This window comes from Natrix helvetica (genome assembly GCF_964273705.1).
Source record: "Natrix helvetica genome assembly, chromosome: 6".
Classification (NCBI taxonomy): Eukaryota; Metazoa; Chordata; class Lepidosauria; order Squamata; family Natricidae; genus Natrix; species Natrix helvetica.
Genome location: NC_138553.1, coordinates 21,182,132 through 21,195,138, shown reverse-complemented (window position 1 = coordinate 21,195,138; position 13,007 = coordinate 21,182,132).

The window sequence follows — 13,007 nt, the reverse complement described above, 5'->3', positions numbered from 1 at the left end:
ACAAACACAGTTGAGCTTGAAATACAAATACTAAGCCCAGAAGGTCCTGTCAACGGCCTAAGTGGCTTGTAAGAAAAACGCTAATATAGCAGAGTCATTCACATGAAACTTAATCACACTCGGAAGTATCTGAAAGCAAGCTTGCAAAGGTTATCAGTGTGCATCACATCAGTCAAACACTCATAAATAAAAAAGAAATATCTTCTGGGGGATAAAAAAAAAACCCTGATCCCGGTGGACATCTTTGATTTACTGTCTCCTCTCTGTGTGCTGTAAATTGATCCTACTGGCTTTCCACCTCCTCTTAGATGTAACGCGCTTCCGCCTGGGTGCTACAAGAATCATTTACATTGACAAATGGATCCAGCCCAGGCATCAGTGAATCCCTTTTTCTCTCCCACAACAAAACAGCTTTTGTGCCTTGAAGGCCTGGAGCAATCTATGATTTCAGCAGGAGACGTTCTGTCTCAAAGTCAGCTCAGCTTGAGTTTGTGAATGAGAGGAGTGGATCTGTCCAGACAGAAAACACAGCATCTCTTTTGTGCCTGGAAGTTCCCAAGGCATTGAGGCACATTTCCTTCCAACATCCTATTTACCACCACCACAGCCCTGAGAATTAATGTCCCTTGAAAAATTAATTTATCTGGTGTTATTCTGTGGATTCAAAGGCCTGAACTGAGGAACATTGATCTGTGCTAGGTGTTCAAGAGCAGAGAATTGGCTTTATTTTCTTTAGTTGGTAATGTATCTGGTTGCAAACACCACAGCCACAAAGACACCTGTGGTGGCCTGAGTCTTCTTTAAGGATCAGGATAAGCCCTATCATTAAACAGGGAAAGTTGCCTCAGGTAGGAAACAGGAGAGAGGTAGGCATGTGCCCAGCATACTCTAATCTAGGCTGATACCTCCCAGGTGCAATTGAGTTTATTATTCTTCCATCAGTGTTGAAATAATGTCCAATGACCAGTATCCATTCTGCATGTGGAATGGAAATGGGGCAGTAGTGATGCATTTGGAATATATAAAATTTGATGTTATTGTGCTTTAAAATGGATAAATGTCTTGATTAAAAATATAGAAGATAGAATAACAGAGTTGGAAGGGACCTTAGGGGTCATCTAGTCCAACCCTGTTTGAGCAGGAGTGTCTATACCAGGCGTATCAAACTGATGGCCCACAGATCAGATGTATCACGGACAGGCCATGCCCACCTCGGCTCCACGAAGGGGAAAAACATCACGAAACTGGATGCATCACATGCAGGCCAGGCCCACATCAGCTCCTTAAAGTTCCCAAATATCCTTGAAACCTTTCAAAGTCAGATTATTTTGCTCCATTCTGTATAAATGGGTCTCTTCTTTAATTATAATATTCAGTTCTTTTTGGTTTCCTTTGGTGACATTTTCAAAGAACCCATCTTATCATTTTTGTAAACTAATCGACAACATTTTCTGGCATGAAAGTTTCTTACACTTAGTTTCAAAATCTTCATAGGAAGGATTCTTGTAATTTACTTCCATATCTTAATTCAAGTCCTTCTGTAGCCTCTTAAAACTGTTTATAAATTTACAAAATTGATGTTCTAACTACCATTTTGCTCCCCCCCTCCCCAAATCCTTAAACTTGTATGAAATGTTTTCATCAAGGATAAAAAGAAACTCACCTGGTGTAATGAAACTTGCCTTTCTGAAGGTACTTACGGTAATATCCAAAAAATCATTAACAAACAATTTCCAGGAGAGATTAAGAAAGGAAATATGCAAACCCACAGTTAATTTGAAGGGGATTGTTAATTTGCAATTGGAATAACTGAAAGAAAAAGCCAGAAGATGCCCCTTGGACTGGTTTTGTGCATGATTAGTGATGGGTGGCAATAACAAAGGATGAAGTCTTGGGTAATGTTACAAAGTAAACATCTTCAAGGTATCCACCTGGAAGGTGCCAAGCTGCCGCTTGGGCAAGATGGCAGCCTCTCAACTCCCAGAATTCTAAAACCTTCCAGAGAATTACAAGTCTCCTCATGGGGATCACTGTATGGAACGCGTGTGGACAATCCTGGTTCTCCCCTTGCTCTGGAGAAAAAGTCAGAGGAGCTGATCCAGTAACCAGCTCCTCATTCTGCTACAGTCATTGGCTCTGGTCTTACAGAGCCATCCTCAGCTGATCATTGCTTTCCCAATGAAAGTCAATTTCATTGACTGATTGATTGGGTTGATTCAGTTTGTCACCATTTCAATTCCAAACTGACTCTGACCAATTCTTTTGTCAGCAAAAGAACACTTTTCAGAAATGTTGTCAACCACCACTTGCTGAATTTGCTGCTAAGCAGGCTTTTTCTGAGTACTAATAGCTTACAGTTAACTGAGCTGGTCTTGGTGGAAAATAAATAGTATGATAGCCACTAGATCAGGGCTCTGGAGCCGCATGTGGCTCTTTCATCCCTCTGCTGCGGCTCCCTGATCCTGGTCAGCTCCACAATTGATAGGGCTTTCAGTTAGGACAGGTAGAGGAAAAAGGATGCCATGCTAAGAGGAGACTCTATGGTGGGGGAACCAGATTTCCGGTCAGCTCCAGAATTGAATGGGGGGCTTCGGGTGAGGACTTTTGTGACTCTTTGAGTGTTTAAGGCCGACCCCTGCACTAGATACTCACTGCATCCAATAAAAGGTCTACAATACTCAAAAACTCAATAACTTAACATCTCATTTCAGTCACATCAATGTATTCTTATGATATGGAAAGGTTGCTATAGGAGTAATTCGTTCCAGAGAAATCCAGTGACATTATTTCTAAGATACATTTTCTTATTGAAAGGGGGAAAAAAACAAAGATAAGGCTGCTATCTTCCACATCCTCAGTATCTCGGAATTTTTCTGGCTCTTAAAAGCATTCAAGAGGCACTATCCACACAAAACAATTTATTGCTTTATTTTAAGGAGGTGATGGGGACAGTAATACCCTTTACTCTTAAGTTGATTTTCAACTGAAAGAACTGAAAGAAAAAGCCAGAAGATGCCCCTTGGACTGGTTTTGTGTATGATTAGTTTTGGGTGGCAATAACAAAGGATGAAGTCTTGGGTAACATTGCAAAGTAAACACCTTCAAGGTATCCACCTGGAATGTGTCCAACAAACAAGGACATTAATTTGATCATTAAAGAAGGCCTTCAAATATCTAATATCTATTAATATCTAATGCTACATATAATAACTGCAGCCAGAATTGTTTACGCACAAAATTGGAAAAATGAAAATATACCTTTGAATGGAATGGTGATAAAGAAAGTGCTACAGTGCGCTGAGATGGATAGGCTGACAATGGGAATAAAAGATAGAGGAGAAACTGGATACTATTTGATTTGGAATATGCGGTACAATTGCTTAGAGACTAGAAGCAAAGATTAGGAAATCAATAAAGAAAGATGATTAATGAACTAGATAATAGAAATAAGTATAAATATAAGGATAAAGACTATGTAACATTAAAGTATGATAAGATGCGATAAAATGTAATATATATATTTATATAACAATAAGAATTACACATTGTGTACGTATTAGTACATGTTTCTATTTAGTATATATAAATGAATATGTATATAGGAAAAAAAAACTTCTATGTATATAGGAGGTATACTGATACTAAAGTGTTGTAAAGTTGGAAACTGGGATATAAAGTGAAGAAAATTGCTCAATAAAAATTATTTTTTTAAAAAGAAAATAAAAGGCCTTCAAGGGAATCAGCAAGGAGTTTCTGCCCTACCTACTGATACAGGTACTACTAGACCTAGGACCACAATTGAGCCCAAAATCTCTGTTGCTAAATAAGACAGCTGTTAAGTGAATTTTGCCCCATTTTACAACCTTTCCTTGCCACACCTGTTAAGTGAATCACACCATTCAAGATCCACCTCTCTGGTAATTTATATTAATTAACATATAGTTATACTATCAGAACACGGCTTCTGAGGGGGAATTCTCTTTTGTCTGCCTGAGCTACTCAGACTACAAGATGATCAGAAGATAAGCAGTCTTCTCATGTTTGCATCTTGTCTGTAGTTACTCCAAGATCTTTTACATTCCCTGATAGACTACAAGTACAATCATGTTTTTAAAGTGTAAGGAGAAGGGGTGTAGATAGTATGAAGTTAGAGAAGATTAGATACTTTGCTAATTCCCATATCTTTTTATTGTTGAAGTCTGGCAGACAGCCCAAGTTCCTAAGTGATTTGTTCCTAAGGTTCCTTCTCCCGTCTCCGACTCCACCGCACCCTTCACCATCTTTTCTTTTTGCTCTGATGACCTGGTTGATCTGTTTGCTTACCTTTTTTATTAAAAAACGTCTAAGTTCACTTCAAAATGCAGCATTAATGCTAAGGGAAGGGTACTAAATAAGCTGTTGTTTAGGGACCAAAAAGAGAGAGCTTTTAAAAATGGAGGAGTGTTGGGGCAAGTTGTTCTTGTTTACAGCTAATTTCAATAAGAGACAAACCTGATCCTCCTCTCTACGATTTACCGTAATTAAAATATGTAACCTACTCAAAGAAGCTAACAAATAGTAGAGTAGAAATCAACAAGTCGCATAAAAAGCCCACTACAATGTTCAGTCTCAAAACATGGGAACGAGAACGTAGCAGAGGTGGTATTCAGCAGGTTCTGACCAGTTCTGGAGAACCGGTAGTGGAAATTTTGAGTAGTTCGGAGAACTGGTAAATACCACCTCTGACTAATGGGCAAAGTTTTAGGAACAGTTTCTGAAGTCACAATCTTAGTTCCATAGGCATGAAACTTCCTACCTTTGAGGATGTGTCCAGTATCATCAATTTTGTCAAACTATTTAATTTAAGTAATTTGTTTAGGCTTTTTCTTGTGGCCATTTTTCACTGTTATTTTATTTAATGAATTGATCTATGAATGTATTATTTCCACTTTCCTAAACATTAGGAATTGTAATACACAGCTGTAGGATGTCATCTCTAAGAAGATACTTAAGCAGCCAGACTGATCTTTGTTCCACTAGATAGGTGTTAAATTCTGGATAATGAGCTACAGAACAGAGCAGATTGGTGGGGGTGGGGGAGGATTCTAAACCTTATCAGTTCAAACTTGCTGGGGTCACTGTCCAAGCTACTACTCTGGCTGCAGACAAACTGCCTTCTTGTCATTACCTCTGCTTGTGTAAACTCCAAAGTTAAACAAAGCCAAGAGCTGCAGACAACATTTATTGCCTACTTTAAAAGCAGACTTATCGGGTGTCTGTGTCTCCTCCCCAACATGGTTGCAGGTACTCCTGACCTGCTCTATCCTTATGCAGGTCTTTCCATCCAAAAAGGTTGAAGATTTACAGAGAAGCAATATAAATCTATAACAAGTGGGAATGTGCTTTACATGCATTAAAAGGTCCATGAAGGTGCCTGCCCCAGCCACCCCTAGTTTTTCCTCCTTAAGGCACCCCAATAAAAGTTTAGTCCCCATTTGAGTTTCCTCTGAGGACTGCTTCCAATTTCAACCATCTGAGCTTTTACTGGGCATTGTTTGTTTGTCTTCATAACTCACCATCTTTCCTCCCCCTTCTCCAGTCATTCCTACTCCTTATTACAAATTCTATATAATACAATTTAGAAGACGCCAAAGGCTTTACTAGCTTAAGACCTGAGAGTTGATAGCAATTGAATCTGTGCCGTTAACGTAGGTTCCCCTTTAGGCAAGTCGCTTAGCTTTGCTTTCCTCGATTCTTTGTTCTTTGCTTCATTTATGTCACAGAATAAAGCCTAGCCCATCATGTTTTCTGCTGGTTGCTGAAACCAGTTAGATGCATATGCATTTTCCCCCAAGGAGCTTGTTTCTTTGTTGGCAGACGTCCCTGCCAGCATAGTCTCTGCATTATTTTCTGTTTGCAGAAGCTGCTATTGTCAGATACATGCCATGGTTCCCATATGAAAGAGTGCAGATGTGTAATATCATAATTGATAAGCATGTTCCTGTATATCTGTCACTTTCTGAAGAGAGGAAGTTGCATACATCAGGTGAGACAGGCTCTGGATAAAGCATGTTAACTGGCATGACCCACAATTTAATTGACTGAAGGAAGTGGGGTGATGTTGTCATTATTTTGGTAGCTCAATATTCCAGCTAGCCAGATACTGCCTTCTCTGACTAATAATTGCGGGCCCCTCGTCAGTGAATCAATCAGCAAGTCCTCTCCCAGTGTGGTTTTATAATCCAGATGGTATTACTCAGATTAAGCATCGCCTTAGGTGGAGTTCCAACTTCAGTGAGAAAATTACTGCTTTACTAAATACTCAGCAGATGCTGAATCAGAGGTATTTCCCAGTTGCAAAACTCAATTGTGTTTCTTATTTTCAGCACACTCAATCATGTTTGAGTGTGTTGATGACACCAAGTTGCAGATGACACCAAGCTGGCAGGAATAGTCAACACTCCAGAAGATAGGCTTAAGATACAAAAGGATCTTGACAGACTTGAACATTGGGCGCTATCTCACAAAATGAAATTCAATGGTGAAAAAAAGTAAGGTTCTACATTTAGGCAAGGAAAACAAAATGCACAGGTACGGTACATGTAGTACCTTGCTCAATATTAGTAACTGTCAGAGGGATCTTGGAGTCCTAGTGGACAACCATTTAAATATGAGCCAGCAGTGTGCAGCAGCTACCCAAAAAAAGCCAACAGAGTTCTAGGCTGCATAAACAGAGGGATAGAATCAAGATCACGTGAAGTGTTAATACCACTTTATAATGCCTTGGTAAGGCCACACTTGGAATTCTGCATTCAGTTCTGGTCGCCACGATGTAAAAAAGGTATCGAGACTCTAGAAAGAGTGCAGAGAAGAGCAGCAAAGATGATTAGGGGACTGGAGGCTAAAACATATGAAGAACAGTTGCAGAAACTGGGTATGTCTAGTTTAATGAAAAGAAGGACTAGGGGAGACATGATAGCAGTGTTCCAATATCTCAGGGGTCGCCACAAAGAAGAGGAAGTCAAACTATTCTCCAGGGCACCTGAGGGCAGGACAAGAAGCAATGGGTGGAAACTAATCAAGGAGAGAAACAACCTAGAACTGAGGAGAAAATTCCTGACAGAATAATTAATCAGTGGAACAACTTGTCTCCAGAAGTTGTAAATGCTTCAACACTGGAAGTTTTTAAGAAGATGTTGGATAACCATTTGTCTGAGGTGGTGTAGGGTTTCCTGCCTAAGCAGAATGTTGGGCTAGAAGACCTCCAAGGTCCCTTCCAACTCTGTTATTCTATTATTCTATTTTTTTTACCTGGCCACTATATGTCAACTCAGAAAGACTAATATAAAGCAGGGATGGTTTCATCACAGCTGTAGACTTCAGAGGCAAGCTTTTTAATTGAACTATTGATCCAATTTCAATTCCAGCATAAGCAACTATTAAAACGAAAGGTGTTTTTATTTTACGGGTCAATGGAGAGAGCCTGTCCTCACTATAATGCCCTCCTCCCCAAAACAATGAGATAAATTTTGGGGAATTAGTGGCTCACAACATGCATACATACAGCACTTCACCAGATATACTCCCAGCACATAATTGAGTTCAATATTTCTCTTCTGTGTGTAGCTGCCCTTTGTGCATCAATAGCAGCTCACAATGAACTCAGAATACCCCCACAGGGACCAGATATCTTAAAGGGAAACTATATTACAACCAGCTGATTTTTTAGCTGTAGTCTCTGGAAAAGCCCTCAGAGAAGATACACCCAGGTGTGTAGAAGCAGAATCTCCATTGTGGATCCCTATTCTGATTAGACTCTCAGAGATAGACAAAGCATGTTTACATCTAATAAGAAAAAAGTGCAGTATTATATATCACATTTTTTAAAAGGGGGAATAAGCAAAAACCTTTCCAGTGACTTTTAGACATTTCTTCCAGGTTTTATGTCAAATATCATGTCATGTGAATATAACAATGCTGTTCTACAAACTTCCCTAGCTGATGGTGGGCTTCCAGGTGCAAGCCAAGGTGCGCACCGTAGGGCACCTGCGCAACCTCCACCGAGCAGTTGGAGTGTCGCAGGGTGGTGGGTGCGCATGCGTGCACAGCGCGCGTGCCCGAGGTGGACGCCCGGCCCCGTTGCAGCGTACCGGTTGCGACGGGATCCGGAACTCACCACCGCTACTGCCCATTAGGGGGAAATACTTATGATAAACAAAATAGTTCAGTCACCAAATGACTGAACTACTTCCTTGTGGACACAATTCCAACTATCGATCGTAAGGCTGCTCCCTTTGCCTTCCTTTTTTCAAACGTAGACATTTTTTAAGCTCTTAATTTTAGTATTGGTTCCATCTTAAACAACCCCCTCCCCCGCCATTGCACATCTTCTCTTTGTCTGTGTTGTTTCCTTTTTCTTCATATGACATAATACAACACACTATGCAATGTTGTTGGGATCGTTGGTCAAAGTAATAAGCTGACTGATAAATCTGTGAGGCAATTGGTGGAGAGCCTCTAAGAGCAATCAGTTACCGAACTATTTACATTTAAGGAGAATTCAGCTGCTCGGGGAAAGATTAAAGTACTATTCTCAGTGAGGAGAGCTGAAGACCAGCTGAGCCAAAGCACAGCAGGAAATAAGAACCTTGGATAGCTCCAAAAGTTCTGCCAGCAGGAATATCGTTACCACGCTCTGAAGCCTTAAGGAGGGAGTCAGGATTTATAGTGTAGTCAGATATACTGACTGTTATATACTATTAGAACTGTTAAGAACCCTCATCTGATTCTGTTATCTGACATCTCTGTAAGATCAGACCAGAGGGGTGGAAATGGAGACACACGTTTCAAGTTTGATGGCTGCGCCCTGCAGCTAGGAGATTCTTATCTGTGGGGGAATTGGCTACCCTTTATCCTTCCGCTATGTGCTGCAAAGCCTAAGAGACAGGGATCAAAACCGTCTCCCCATTTAAAACATCTTACGTGGCTCAGCATTTGCAGTGGTACAGTATTCCCCGCATTCCCAGAGTGTTGTGGGAAATGAAAAGGGTGTCCCCCACCCCCCTTCCAACATTGCCTACTGCTTGAACAAACCTGCCACTCCTGGACAACAGGAGCCCATGAGGATAATTTCCTAATTGTTCTTAGACTAACCTCTTGCAATTATCTTTGAGTAAATCGTTTTTCCTCTTGTATGGTGTTTACTCACTCCTGCTTCATGGGGGGACTTGACTTCAGCATGAGAAACTTGTGAGCAAATTATATAATCGCTGGGCTTTTCTAGTGAAGTCTAATACCTAAATTTAGATCATTCCATCCCAATATTAAAGGAACAATATGACACAGTCTTATGTGTATTTCTTTAGTAAATCAAGAATCACCCCTAGCCACCCCTGTATTCCCCAGTAACTGGACTTAAGAATTGAAATTTCATTGCTTATTTCTCAGAGGCAAGCTTTGATCATTTCATGTTCACAATCCCAGTCATTTAAAAAAATGGCTCCTCCCCTTTTTTCTTATCTCACTAATCCATACTTAAATTTGCATCCATTGTTTATTTCCTAGTTTGTTCTGGCATAAAATCAAAAGCATTACAAAATAAAGTCTGTTTGCTGCATCTTCAGTGCATAAATTAGGAACCTAACGTGATTGGCCTCCTTACATACACGGGTGCTTTCTCAAGAGCAGTTTCACAGAGGAAGATTTCAGATTTGAAGACATGCAAATATCAATGGACTGTAGTTTGCAAAAGTCAAATCTGCCTTCTTCTAATTTCAGTCTTAATACTAGCGAAATATATTCAGGTAGCAAATACTGTATGTAAAGCTACTAACATCTGCAAGATGTTCAGGTAAGTAGCATCGCTTGGTATTTTTAGGTTCTAGATTTAAGATTTTATTTTTTCAAGGCTGCTTTGGAGATAAGCCAATTCTTTTTTGTTTGAATGCATCCTGCAACCCCTGTCCAGACTTTTTCATTTGTGGGATAGAGTGAATTGTTAATTTTCATTATCCTCCCACGAAAAAACTCAGAGATCAAAGGAGACAAAGGAGTGAAGCAGAATCCTCAGGCTGTTATTCCAAGATGAACCTTATTGTCTTCAATTTGTTTATCTCTGAGCACTGTTTAGTGATGCGGTGGCTCAGTGACTAAGATGCTGAGCTTGTCGATCAGAAAGGTAATCAGTTCAGCAGTTTGAATCCCTAGCACTGGGTAATGGAGTGAGCTCCTGTTACTTGTCCTAGCTTCTGCCAACCTAGCAGTTCAAAAGCACGTAAAAAATGCAGGTAGAAAAATAGGGACCACTTTGGTGGGAAGGTAACAGCGTTCTATGCGCCGTCGGTGTTTAGTCATTCTGGCCACATGACCAAGGAGATGTCTTTGGACAGCGCTGGCTCTTCAGCTTTGAAACGGAGATGAGCACCGCCGCCTACAGTTGGGAACGACTAGCACATATGTGCGAGTGGAAGCTTTACTTTTACCTTTAAGCACTGTTTAAACACTTCTACCAAAAAAAGGTAGAAGTTTGGGTATTATAGTGCTCTACTAAAGGGATAAGTGAATCTGACATATTTTTCTTCCCAGCCATAAGACAGTTTTGGCCCGGTTTCATTTGTAAATAAAACGGAAGTGGTGGAAGCTGGAGTTAAAACAGCATACAAATAATTATTCTTAGTACCCTTCTATTGCTTACTGTTTCTGTTGCATGCATTGTTCTTCCTATGTTTTCAACTGTATTCTTTTCCGTGCACACTTTTTCCTAACATATTCAACTTCTGTGATCACCTATCTGAACCCCAGTGCAGATTTGAGCCACAGAAATGAACAAATATGGAGTGTGAAGGAAGAGGAAGCATTCGGAGAAATTCCTCCTGATGCACCTCTTTTCCAATGACTGTCATTTGGATAGTCTTTGAATGGCAAAGATTTGTTCAACAACTATTCAAAGTTACAATGGCACTGAATGAAGGGATGTATGACTTGTGTTTGGACCATTGCAGTGCCCCTGCAGTCTTGTGGACAAAATTTGGGCAGTTGGCAACCAAAATTATTACCCAGCTACACATTGTCGGGTGATCACCATTTACAGCTTTTCCTGCTGGCTTCCTACAACCAATGTCAATGGGGAAGCTGGCAGGGAAAATTGTAAGTTGACTACCGTAAGTCTTCCTCATAAACTTTTCTTCACTGACACACATCCTTGCCTTCTTTCGTTGGCCTCTCGGGACTTACACATACACCTTCTCTGGCTCTTTTTACTTATGCACACACATCTTCCCCTCTCACTCTGTCCCCAGTTCTCCTGTATTCACATCCACCTTGTGTATTCCACTGCAGTCCCCCCCCCCCCGCTGAGTTACGAGCAATCAGTGCTAGACCTCCCAAGGCCTCTCCTAAACTCCCCACAGTACCCCATACACTTTAACTGGGACTCTTTCCACTTCCTTCTTAACAACCGGTAGATCTTGAATTATGATGATAACCAGGCCAGCTTGGATTGTTGTCACAAAGCAATGAGGTCACACGACATCATCCCTTACAACTGCATTGCCTAGTGATGGCAACACTTGTCCCAATTATAGTTGGAAGTTGATAATTCATGTCATGGTGCTCCATCTTGGATTAATTATGGTGTTATCTTGCTCTGTTCTTGGGTTTTCTAATCAGTGGAGCACAAACTCTCTAATCTAGTTTAAGGAACGTAGATTCTGTAAAACAATGCTGAAAAAATAAATCTGGCTTCCTCAGATGTGATAGCAGTGGTGGGGTTCTTTTTTACTATCGGTTCTGTGGGCGTGGCTTGGTGGGCATGGCAGGGGAAGGATACTGCAAAATCCCCATTCCCTCCTGATCAGATGGGACTCGGGAGGCAGAGAATAGATGGAGGCAGGGCCAGTCAGAGGTGATATTTACCGGTTCTCTAAACTACTCAAAATTTCCGCTACCGGTCAGAACCTGCTGAGTACCACCTCTGTGTGATAGGATTGCCTGGTAGGAATTCAAAGAGCAAAGAGAAGCAAGGCCAAGCAACAAATACCAAGACATTCCACAGTGACAAGAAAAAAGTTCTTCCAAAGATTTAAAAGGAAAGAGACAGAAGCACCAAAATTTAGATACAGCTCAGCAACAAGCACAGCATATGAGGAAGAAATAAAGTCACAAAGATCCAGGAATGCAACAACAAAATATGGAGCTGAACAAACAGAATGCAACAATATCCTAACAAGCCTGGCGTATTAGTTTCTGCAAAACCAACCATTATATTTTCTACTTCACGGGTTGTGGCTTAGCCTGTTGTGTGCAAATAGTTGATTGTGGCTTATTAAATGAACCATGGCTTTGTCTGCTGCCTTTCATTCCAAAGTACAACCGTTCTGTTGTGCCTTTTAGGGCATTTTCTAAGAACTTGGCACAAACAACTGCTTGTGAAACAACAATTTTACTGACAATGCTACAGCAGTTTGGGTCAGGTTGACATTGCCAAACCAGCTGACGAATGTTTTAGGCAAAACAAAAGCACTGTGTTAACAGAGACTTTGAAATGGTCAACACTGAGCTGGGTCAGACCCCAGGCAGCTTGGTTCTTGCAACATCCTACTGATATTCTGAGAGTAATCTGTGTTTCTAAGCAGTTTTATCGCAGTAACTCAGCTGTTTTTGTGACAATATCACAATTAACAATTCAGAATGAACTATTCTTCTCTTCTTGCAATAATCGTTGATTTTTTTTTTCAAATGCCATTGATTTAATGGTATTTGGAAGAAATGCAAGATTAGTCCTGATAAGAAATGGGGACGTCACATTCATCACTCTGGTGAAACAGCATCAGGCTATTTTCAAAAGACATGTTACAGAGAGTACTACACCTTCTTTTTAAAAAATTAAATAAAATCTGTTTTTAAAAACAAGATTGTCTGCACAGTCAGTCAGTTTCACTGGAAAGAGTCTGATTTGTTGCTAATCACAACTATGTATCTTCTGTGCTTTCCATCAACTATATGAGCCTCGGTGGCGCAGTGGTTAGAGT